Source organism: Zonotrichia albicollis, chromosome 5 (assembly GCF_047830755.1).
Source record: "Zonotrichia albicollis isolate bZonAlb1 chromosome 5, bZonAlb1.hap1, whole genome shotgun sequence".
In the NCBI taxonomy this organism is placed as follows: Eukaryota; Metazoa; Chordata; class Aves; order Passeriformes; family Passerellidae; genus Zonotrichia; species Zonotrichia albicollis.
In genome coordinates this window covers 54,347,918-54,360,404 of record NC_133823.1, presented here as the reverse complement: position 1 = coordinate 54,360,404, position 12,487 = coordinate 54,347,918, and the positions used below count along the sequence as shown (strand labels likewise).

The window sequence follows — 12,487 nt, the reverse complement described above, 5'->3', positions numbered from 1 at the left end:
TTACATTTACTGAGAAAAGAATGCACAGTAAAGATATGAAGCTGAAAAGCTGCAGCAGGTTCAAAGCTTAAACATCTGAGCTATAAATTTCAACCAAATGTTGCCAAGCCCTGCTTTGCTGCTTAGGTCAGGGCCAATGGACAATGGAGAATCAATGTTGACAGGGTTCCTACAGGATCCAGTGATGTACTTGCTTTGGGGAATTGTAAAGCAAAACAGAATGATCCACATCATGCTACCTGGAATATACATCAGTTAGATGACATTAATAGGAGAGATAGAATCTCTGGGATCTTCAATACACCTGATCCTTTTTTCTTCTGCCACTAAATTCCAAAAAAAGTACCTTTCAAGTCTTTCACAAACATTAAATATTCAAGTTCCCAAATTTGCACAAGAAAGGAAGTTGCTGATTAATAGGAACAGTTTTTCCTATTCATACAAAGAGGCTGAGGCTAAAATCCTGCCTGTCAAAGACTATGGATGTCCTAAGCTTCAGATTAGAAAAGAGCCCTACCTAATGTGTCCTAGCTTCTATCAAGTATTCATTTCAAACTTTTTTGTTATAAAAAAGACAAATCTGTCCACTTGCAAACTATTGAGATTTAGATCCAAACTATCTTATTTTTCTTAGAATGTAATCACAAACACAAATTGATGGTTTATACTTGTCCGTCCTGGACATTAGCAAGGGTTGAAATTACAGTCTTTTAAAATAAAACAAAATAAAACAGAACTAAACCAAGACCTACAGCCTTACTTTTTTTTTAGTGTGATGTGATATTTACAGTCACTGTTATCTTCCTGCCAGATGATCCTCTTTGCCTTGCACTTTGAAAATATGTGTGTGTGTGCTTAAATTACTAAAATCTTTGCTGAAACAGTGAGGGAATGAAACACTAGTGATATCAGCTGCCCTAATTAATGCAAAAGCCAGATACTGCCCTCAGAGGAGTGGTCTTCTTTGCATTGCACTTACGTTGGCATTGCACCAGAGACAGAATTAGACCAGAAATCTTAGTGTAATCAGGCCTATAGAGATGGCATTTAGAACAGGGAGGCAAAAAGATATGTGCTCTAACATTACCTATGGCATATAAATATGGGACTTGAAGACAGAAATGGATCAATTCTGATCCAATTCCTTGCAAGTGAAACACCACATCAGCATAGCCCCTTGGCTTTAGTGAGACGTATGTGCCAGTTTGTGTATCTTGGATTTTAAAATAAAAGAAGGAAATGGTTGAAGGTGAATCCTATCTGGCTATTAAGTACCATTTGAATTTGAAAAGAAGGAAAACATTTAAGTTCTCCATGGGGGTGAGCATCAGTAAAGCTTTCAGACTCTTGACAGCTACAGGGATCTTCAAATGTTTAAGTTGAAAGTACTTACAGAAATCCTGAATAATCAGGAAAGCAACTTTAATGAGGTTAACCACAGGGAGCACAAGGAGTTTTTTCCTCCTTTACTGGCTGGGTATTCTCCTTTGGGAGGACAATTGTAACTGTTAGGGTAATAAATTGAGATAATTTTTTGCCACTTTTCTTCCTTCAGTTATATCCAGAGGTGAGTTAATATGGAAAATATTCAAGAGTTGCCACCAAATTTTGCTCCTGCTTTTGTTATTCAAAGCCAGTCAGGAACTTGGCTGTACCAATTAAAAGATTTGTTAAAAAAAGTGAACTATACCATGCTACAAAAACTGTATTTGTAATGGCTAAACTCTTTTTTTTTTTTCTTTTTGTGGATGTATGCACATTTGAAGAAAAATCTAAGAAGGAGGGAATATTTTCAGATGGGAAGAAGGTCATTGTGCTCATATTTTAATCAGAATAGAAGAAATGTGCAAAATGTTGATAAACTGTCAAAAATACTTGTAAAGCTACCACAGTGTTTGACAATGTGAGCAAAACTGGTTAGATAATGCAAGCTTCTTACTTTGTAAAGTAAGGTGAAGGGAATTAACTCTTTTCACCAAATCACTGAATCATTTAGATTGCAAAAGACCTTCATGATCATTGAGTCCAACCTTAGACCAATCACCATCCCGCTGAGAGATGTGAGAACTGTGGAACATTGCTTCTTTATGGAGCACAAGGCAATTAGCTGAACAGGTGATTTAGGACAGTGGGCAGCAGTGGCTCCTTCCTTCATTATTACAAAGGAGCAGCTCCAAAGGGTAATTTGAACCCTAGATAGGATGAATCCCTCCCCTCTCTTTGCTGAGATTTGAAAGGGTGTAAAACATTGTAAGTGGGATCTTGTGAGCCTATCAGTACCCACGTTGCAAAGAACTGTGTACATTAGTCAGAAGCAGCCACAACACCCTTTGGAATAGTCCAGCCAAACAGTTGGTGCAGAAAGATGCTGAGAAAGTATGATGATGGTCATTAAAGAAAAATTTCCTGCCTTGATTGGTTATTTTGCTCTTGCAAATCTACCATTGTCATATTTCTATAGACAACACACTGCAATAAAGTAATAAACCAAAGTACAATTCCCCTCTCTAAAAAAACAGAGTTGAAAGAAGACCTGATCCAAATCCAACCACTGTTTTTCTACTGATTTCAGTGGACGTTAGATTATGCCCATAAAATCGACTCAAAATTCTCATCTAACCAGCAATGCAGCACAGCAAAGCCATGACTGATTTTACTGCACACATAAATGTGAGCAGGAACTCTTCTCCCTCAGAATTTGACTTGTTTACCTGATCAGTGTTTAATATCAGACCTTGCTCCTGTGCTTTTTAAAGCCATAAAAATCATGACTGACACTTTTCTGCAAGAGAGGTGTTAGGTCTGGTATCTCAGCTGGCTCCAAATTTGGGTAATTACCTTCTGCCCCTGCAGTTTAAGCAAGATACACCATTTGTCTTCATTACCTGCCCTAAAATTGCTGTTCCAATTTGCTGTGCTTTACTGCAATGGCTGCTGCATTTCACTGCAATGCTTTAAGTGGTAGGTGAGCTGATTTCAGAAAGATAGATAGTTTGTATAAAATATTTTGTGATTCTTTGAAGTGAGCAGTGCTCAGAATTATTTTTGATTTTTACAGTCCTCATGAGTATGCCAGGATAGTCACATTAAATATGGTACTTGGCAGCTTTTGTTTTTAAAGACTACCATATGGTATATGTTCATCACCCAAGCTATTTCCTAGAACAATTCCATATGAGTGTTTGATGTTAATTTTATTTGGGACTGTACTGAGATCATCATGCCAGGTTAATTAAAAGATGGCAAAGAATTCTCACAATGCACTGATGCTAAAACAGAAGGAAGTGTCAGTTGTCAGTGAATAAAATAGCAATGCTAGAAGGTAATTATTTCCTGTTGTTAGTAGAAAGAAAATATAAGAATATTGCAGAACTCTGGCTTAAAAAAAAAAAAAAAAAAAACAACAAAAAAAAAAAAACTCCCAAAACCAACCAACAAAACAACCAAAACCAAACCAAACCAAACCAAAAAACAGAAACAAAACAAAACAAAACAAAACAAAAAAAAAGACAAACCCACCAATAAGAGGCTGTCCAAAACTTGTAGTAAAGATTAACAACTTGAGTGAATTTATTCCTTACTGGCAGTACAGAATGTAATATTCAGAACATTGTCATATAACATGCCATAAGGAACAGAGTACGTGAGTCAATAGGATGGAAGTATATTTCAGTTTGAGTCTTTAATTTATGAGTATTGCCGCTGATAACTTGAAATGTAAAGTGCTTTATCCTCTGTGAGTGTGACACACTCGATTCAAGTAAGGCACTTATTTGATGAAACCTATCTTTCCTTTAAATGTGTTTCTGACAGTATTCCTGAACAAATGTCCCTTCCAGAGTCCTGGATTTGGCCTTCATTGTAATTCAGAGGGTTTAATTAATCACTAGAATGATTCAGTTTTATACCTGTGCAATTCCATAAATTTGAGTTCAGGTGCTTCCATGCTAGCAGTAGTTATGCAGTGTTGAATAAAATGTCATGCCAGAAGACCATCAAAGCTGCAGGACTACAGGGAACATTTTTTGGTTGCCTCATATTTTCCTTAAAGTGAAATACACTTTGTTGTGAATCAAAGATAAACTTAATATCTTAAAATGTAAAAACCAAAATATTTTTTGGGAAAGCAAAATCTTTTAAAATCAAGAAGTAAGCAAAATTAGAGCAAGCAACTATGAATCAGTATATTGGAATTTTTTATTTAGAAGAAGACTGATCTTCTACAGGTACTGACAACTGTGTCATGCTTCCTCCCAGAGTGATGTGCTGCTGCTTGGTTGCATTTGTTACAAATGAAAAGTACAACATTCTAGAAAACTGAAACCCACACCTCTTAGGAGAGCAGGGCTAACTGCAAACGCAGTGCAATTAATCTGCACTGTAATATTTCATGTTGCTTGTGGAAGAGCCAACCTCCCCTGCAGGAGAAGGTGGAACTCACCTTCTACAGCTCCCCTACACTGGAGACACCAGTACCTAACCTTGAGAGTGCCACTAGAGGAGCAAAATTGGAGAACAACTGGCTCTTATATAGTATCCTTTTCCTATTCCCCTTTGATTAGCAATATTAGTGATTTGGACCATGGATTTCACATCTCACATTGATCTACACCATAAAGCAATAAAACAATATCACCCCTCTGCAATACTTGTAGCCTGGGCACTTCTCTGTTTTCCATACCATGTCAAAAGTTTCAAGGCACAGGCAGAAGCAGCGCTATCACATCTGGGGACCCCACAGAGCAAGCCAAGCCTCCCAAGAGGCCTGTCCTGCCTGAAATCCTTGTTGGCATCCAGGGCATCAGGACAGGGCTGCAGACATCAGGGAAGTGTCAATTTAATGGTTTTGGTGGCAGTTTGAAGCCCCATGATCAACAATATTCCAGAAAAGACAATATTTTCCATGGGGAAAATATCTTCATCCTTAAGCTTCCAAACAACAAAGAATACTGCTACATACTTTTATATCTTGATTCCAGGCAGCCCAAGAGACCTGCGTAAAAAGTGGTTAGTCTTACATGGCCATGTGAAGGCACACATTCAGCAAAAAGAAAATACTTTCTTTTTTCTCTAAACCCTAGTTCCTTTATGATTCATGATAGATTTTTAAAAACTAGATATTACAGCAAGACAGTGATATTTTGTAGTATTGTTTTCCAAAACCCATTTCTTTTCAGGCGGCTGGAAAATGTTTCTGTTGCTTTTCTTATCAATCCATATGATCTTGCTATAAGTATGTATGGGGCACAAGCACTCTTATGAAACTCAGATGAGGTTTTGGAATCTGAAAATTCGATCTTAAATTTTTTAAGTTAATAAAGATATTTTATAGTAATAAAAGAGAGAGGCAGCTGATGCTTTTTGAGGCTAAGCCTGACCTTTTCTGTAATGGAAAACAATCACCTTTAGTGTGTACAATGTTCATTTTTGACCTTAAAATATTAGTATAATTGTATTTAACTTTTTTCTCTCAAGAGGAAAGACAGCATTTTCAATTTAGTTTAACATTGTCTTTACTGTTACATAAAGGTTTCAATGTGCTACACACAACATAACTGTGAATGATATTTCCTGGGAAGTTTTCTAATCTCACATTATGTCTGTTCTCTCAAATGCTTATAGAAATTATTGTCAAGTCATCAGACTTCTTTCCACTTTTTAATTTGTCATTTTAGCTCCTTTCAAAATTACATCTAGATATTCACTCTCTAACAGCACTCCCATGAAAAATTTGCCAACCAAAGAGAAATGACCTTCTCTCTCATAACACAGTCACAAATCTCAGCAGAACAGTGTCAGTCACAGCCTGGGTGGAGGTCTGCTTAATAGTTTCTGCAGTGATTGAGACCTGTGTGTGCTGCAAGCCTGGGGCTCACTTTGGAAATGTGCATTCAGTGTCAGATGGCATGTTTATTTTGGGCACATATTGAGGTACATTACTCTGTGCTCGCTTGGCACCTGACTTGGCAGGCATTGTTTGCAGAGGCCTAACTAACACTGTTCCCCCTGGCTTCTCTTAGGCATGCTATGTGCTACTGGTCAAAGTTCCTGGGTTGAATGTACAATGCCCAGTATATAACTTAGCCAGCCACAAATATTCCACCTAAATATTTGTCTTTACATTACTGGGGTGCCACACATCAAATCAAAGAGATGCATCAATATATCATTGCATCAAAAAAAAAGGTAATACATCAACAAATCACACCAATGGCACAAAATGTAATCAGACCAAATTCCAGATTCTGTATCTGGAATGGACAGAGTAACACCAGGCACAGTAATAAAAGGGGAGAGGAGCAGCTGGAGAGCTGCCCTGCCGAAGAGTCTGGGGGTGCTGCTGGCCAACAGCATCTCAGTGGGAGCCAGCTGTGGCCCTGGGGCAAGCCCCACCCTGGGTGCATCAAACACAGCACAGCCAGACAGACAGAACAGGTCACTGTCCTGCTGGGTGACACACAGGTCACTGTCCTGCTGGGTGACACAACAGGTCACTGTCCTGCTGGGTATCACAGGTCACTGTCCTGCTGGGTGACACAGGTCACTGTCCTGCTGTGCTCAGCCCTGGGGTGGCCTCACCTGAGCACTGGGTGCTGTGCTGGGCCCCACAATTCAAGAAGGATGTTCAGGTCTCTGAATTCATCCAGAGGAGGGTAACAAAGCTGGTGACAGGGCTGGAAGGAATGTCCTGTGAGGAGTGGCTGAGGACTCCTTCTCTAGTTTGGAGAAAAGGACACTGAGGGGCTACCTCATTTCTCTCTGCAGCTTTCTGAGGAGGGGAGATGGGGAAGAGAGATGCCAGTCTCTTCTCCCTGGGATCCAGTGATTCCCATATGGGAATGGCTCAAAGCTGGGCCAGAGGATGTTTGAGCTGGACATTTCTTTACTGAGAGGGTGGTAAAATTCAGGGACAGGCTTCCTCTAGAGGTGATCAATGCCTGAAGTTTTCAGAGTTAAGGTGGCATTTGGACAATGTCCTTGATTACAGGCTTTAACTTTTGTTCAGCCTTGAAGTGGTTGGGCAGTTGGACTAGAAGATTCTTCCATCTGAAATATTCTAGTGTAGTTTAGTTTAGTCTATGAAAAAGCAGATGAAAGAGATGAGGTGAAGCTTCATGATGCTATGGTAATTCCAGTGCCAAAAGCCAAGCACCTTACTGAGCTATCTCTTGTATGCCATTAGTATATTTTGAAAGCAGCGTATGTTATCTCACTCAAGGATTCTTCTAATTATCAGCAAATGTATACTGTGTTGTTTAGCACAGAGTACTTCATGTGCCCAACTGTAAATTCTACATGCCTTTGAAAAACCATCTACATGCACACCTGACTTTCTGGAATGTCTTGAAAAATGACAGAAGATAATGTAATACAGATATCATATACATACACTATTCTTCATACTCTTACTTGCTTTTTTTGAGTGGTAGGTATCCAGTCACTGATTTGCTCATAGCTTCTCTGCCACTAAGAGAACAAGGAGAACAGAATGAATTATACTTTTTTTTCCTATCTTCCAAAGAGTTCTAAACTGTTAAAAACCAGCTATTATATATTTTCATGATTGTTTTTTCAATCACCAATTTTATTACAATAAACTCTGTATAATAATTGAGGCTGTATAATGAGTATAAACTTGCTTGGTCAGAAAAACAGGCATGAATGAACAGTGCCAGAGCTGGCTGAATATATCTCCTGTGTCTTGGGAACTGGCTGTCATTCATGTCTACTATTTGACTAGGACAAAGAATTTTAATTGAGACTGACTAAAATCTTGCTCAATAAAAGCCTTTTCCTTGAAAAAATTAGTGTCAAACGTCATTGCTCTTCACTGATATATCCTCATTACTACAGCTTCAATCTAGCAACAAACTTCTCTCAGCAACCAGTTTTTCTCCAACTCCTCACTTTTTAAATGCATTTTGCTGTGGCTGTATATATGACACGTTAATTCACATGAAAATATTTATAGATCAGTTTTACACACTGAGGACTGTAGAATAAAGACTTTTGAAGCACCTGTATATAAAACCACCAGAAGTTAGCATTTAGTTATTTGATAACTTTATTTTAAGATGAAATTACAAAACATAAGAAAAAAATCCAGCTGTAAGACAATGGCAGATAATCACCCTCAGTGTTGACAAAATGGAAAACAAGGTCTATTTCCTTAAAGAAAGCTTTCATTGAAGCTCAGCTGGTAGTTACTGAAGCAGGAAAATCCCATCTTACAAACCAGAAATTGTTTTGATGGTAAGACTTTGCAATTTCCCCACCTTTTTTATAACATCTTTTATACACACATCAGCAGAAGTTCTGTTTTCTCTTAGCATCAGCAAGTTTGCCAAAAGTCTTTGTTAGACTGCAACCAGGTTTTGTTTCTTTTGAAAATCCTAGTTCAAATAAGCTAATTTGGATAACATTCATCAGACAGCTTCAGGCACAAACCACTCCTGACACATTTCATTTCGAAGAATTGATACTTTATACCTCAAAGCAGTTAAAGTTTTTGGACAGTTTAGCTATTTTTATCTCGAAGGAGTAAAATCAGCCTAAAGTAAATTAAAAAAATATATTAAATAAATTGCATTCAGTCAGAAAATGAAGGAAATAATTTGACTTTCAATTTTTTTTTTCTAGTTTGGTTCGTTGTTGAAAATGCTTCAGCTACATACATACTTGTTCTTGTGAATCATCAAATTTTCCCCATATTTATGTATACATTTACTGACTGTGTTGCTGCCAAGGCTGTCTAAGTGCATAAATGAAGCTATATTTGCAGGGAACTGCAATAATCTTTATTAGACCGACTGATACAGCTGGTAGGAAACAAACAAGCTTGCAGGTTTACAAAGCCTGCTCTAGATCTGGAACAGATGCAACCACCTCAGGCTAAATACTCACTGCAGACAACTGCTCTGAATTTCTCTTGATTATGTTAAATTTCAGGCAATATGAGACAATTTCAAAAAAAAAAAGTGATGGGCATGAGAAGAGCAGAAGGACAGGTTAGCAAAAGGGGAGATGATAGTGTTGCTTATCCCCACGGGACAGGCAGAAATTGAGAGAGAATAATTATCAGCTTGAACTCTGAGATACAAGTGCCAGTTTTTGCTTCAGTTGAATATGAGGAAATTAAATATTATTTAGTTTTGTGGTAGCTAAAACAATGGAATGCATTTCTAAAGGCAGCAATCAGCATGGAAAAACCTAGTGTGGATCTGAGGAATAAGTTGATATGTATTCTTTGGGGAAAATTTTCTCATAATCAGTTTCTGATTTCCTTTGTCTTGAGACCCAAATCCCAGTGCCTCACTTGTGCCAACGCTATCTGCAGGGATTTCATGGAATCACTGGAATATATTAGGGTCGTTCAGCAGGCTGGTTTCCTTTTGTCCTGATCCAATTTATTGATCCCTTTCATGGTACTTCCCCCTGCCACCACAAACAGTCTTACTGTACCACCACAGGTACAGCACATCTGGTGACATGTGTAACAGTGATAACTTAAATGAAATAATGAAATGAAATAATATTTAATTTAAAATTTCTTCGGACTTAAAGAGATTTTATTTGTAATATAGCTATATTACATAAAAAGAATGGCCTTTTTTTTGGACTGGAAGCACTCTGAGATATTTCAGCATTATAGAGATGATTTTCATCCTCTGAAGGACAATGTGCAAACATGTTCAATAATTTTGTTATTATCTGCTGCATCAAGCAGCAGATGTATTTGCTTTAGAAAATGTAGTCACCAGTAATTCACTCACTCTTGGCTGGGTAAAAAACACTAGACAGAGAACGAAATGAGAATAATGCTTCTCAAATAATACAGAAAGAACAGTTTAGACATGATTTTGAAACACTATCCCAGGGAAATATTTCTTTGTTCCAGCATACTTAAGTTAAAATAATTAATACTAAATTGCTATGAAGCTGGAATGGGATAAGGAAATACATTTTGTTCCATAAAGTGCCTTCTTTCAGGTTGTGCACAGAAAAAGTAACACTTAAGAGAATGTGTGCAGCAATTGAAAGGGCAGTGCCTGTGTCCTGCCATGCAGCCTGCAGGAGGTTGCAAGGAAATGCCTGTGGAAATGGAGATGAGGAAGAGACACAGGATGAAAAGAGTTGACTCAGTTCCCTCCTTTGTTAAAGATTTTGTGTGTGAGCTCGCTTAGGACTCATTCATAAAACTCACAGTAACACTCACATTTTAGATACAATTCTGCTCATTTCAGGAGTAATTGCAGTCCAAGCCTCCCTATACCATGGCAAGCAAGAATTATTAACCTAAAATATTGGGATTCAATATGATGCAAGAATGGTAGGCAGAGCCTAAAAATATGCACAGCCATGTCCTGTACCCATAAGGCTGATATAGCAAAGTGTGGTCAATGACAATATGAAGTCTAAAGATGTAGGAAAAGCTAAGATAAATCATCAATAAGCTCAGTCTTAATTATTCTTGTTCCTCTCACTTCTGCTGAGTGGAAGGTGTAAAAGTGTCAGAGCATAAGGAGAATACAGCATCAGTCAGGTGACTGACATTCCCCTGCCCCCCTGTGAAATAGATATTGGACAATACACACATATATGCACTGATACATATACATGTATATATGCGTGCAGATAGATTTCATCAGCAAGCCAGAAAAGATTTGTTTTATATCTTGATTTAACTTATCATTTCAGTAAACTTTTTCTGACTGTTTTCATACTGTAGTTAATGTGTGTACAGATGATAACAGTTGCATTGGTTACTTTACTGATGAGTGATAATAAAAGGAAGGAAACTAATTGCAATGGCTTCTCAAGGAATGAGAATTTTTTCTGTATTATAAAGGGAAAGGCAGAATGATATAAGCTGTAGCAATAAAGAGGAAAATTAATTCCAAGCTTTTACAGATGACTGCAGCTGTATTGCTTAGTATGCATGTCAGCTGCAGGAGAATGTTTAAGAAAGGAGATTCAGCTCTACAGTAACAAAACACAAAGCTTCTTAAATGGACCAAATTCAGCACTAGAGTAAAACACTGAAGTCAGAGGAATTACAAACCAGGTAAATTTAGCACCCTGTGTTCTGCATCTTTTAATAATTAAAACAAAATTAGAGGGGAAATACCTGGTTGGTGTTACAGACGGGTTACCAATACCATATTAAAGAGAGCACTAAAATAAGATAAAGTGATTTCCTTTCATTTTTAATGTATTTCTCTAGGTAGAACGGTATTGTACAACCTTTCATACTAGAATTAATAGACTTTGTTAGTGATATTCACCACAATATTTCTTTATTTCCCTCTATAGGGAATGCAGATTATGGTATTAGATTGAGAACAAGTTTAAAAATAGAGGCACAATCTTTATTAAAACAGAATTCACCATTAGAGCCTTCACCTCACCAAAAAATCCACTGCTGAAAAGCCACACTGTACTCCAACGAATAAAGACAGAGCTAAATGAGCATTACCCTGCTTTGAGTATAGGTACCATAAAAAGAACCCTGTAAGACACAGTTACAATTAACCTCCAGTTTTATAATAGTTACAATATTTCTCAAAGTATATTCTGTCATATCTGATACAGCATATTTCTGATTCTCTTTGCCAACAAATAAGTTTAAATGCTTTAAAGGCATAAGAAATGAATACATTTTTCTTATTTTAGAAAATTGATTGCTATTATGTTTCACATTGATTTTTTTTACTTATTGTCATGGTTTGGGCCTGGCACAGAGCCAGTGCCCCCATGAAAATGCCTCACCCTGGTGTCTGCTGTGAGATGTGACCAGGAATAAGCAAAACAGGCTCCACTTAAACATAAATAACACTTTATTACCTAAAACTACAGGAAAAAAAAAATAGGAAAGACTATAAGGAAAAGGAAAAAAAATTGAAAACCTTACAAAAACCACTTTTCCTCCTCCCCACTCCCTGACTTTCCCAATCCAATACATTCTCTCAAAAAACACCAACTGCCCAGCCCAGCACGACACTTTAGTATACTCAAACTGCAGTTCATGAAGAGGAAAGGAGTCCTTCTCGTTCCATAGGCTTCTCGTGGAAACACACTGAAAACCTCGTGTGCTTCCCTGTCACTTCGGCACCGCCCGGAAAGTCCATTTGCCGCTTGTGACGTCTTCCTTCCATGCTCAGTGCTCTCACCACCGAGACATGGCCAGAGCTGCTTTTAGGGTTGTCTTTCAAGGATGCCTTGTCTCACTCCAAAAAGGCACAGTCTCTGCTTTTGGGACATCTGTCCCCCCCATATTTTTCCAACCCCCTGGGGCCGGGGGGTCCTCACAAAGAACCTTCCTGGTTTTGAGGCACTGCCTCCCCCTAAATGCAGTCTGTGTCACAGGAACAACTGAGTCCATAGCCACGAGAAAAGTCCAGCCAAAAGGCCACTCCAAATCATCTCTCCCCATCCAATCATCTCCACAATTTTCCGGGCCAGGTCCTTATCTTATCTCATCTCTCAT

General features: G+C 38.0%; 1 long non-coding RNA gene across 1 annotated transcript in view; it reads right to left on the bottom strand.

The window, feature by feature from the left end:
- The window catches only part of LOC141729043 (uncharacterized), a 102,987-nt gene that overhangs the window by 64,226 nt on the left and 26,274 nt on the right, over positions 1 to 12,487 (bottom strand). Inside the window, exon 2 of the long non-coding RNA XR_012580288.1 lies at positions 7,411 to 7,467. This is a non-coding gene — a long non-coding RNA (uncharacterized LOC141729043). The remainder of the gene's footprint in view (positions 1 to 7,410; positions 7,468 to 12,487) is intronic.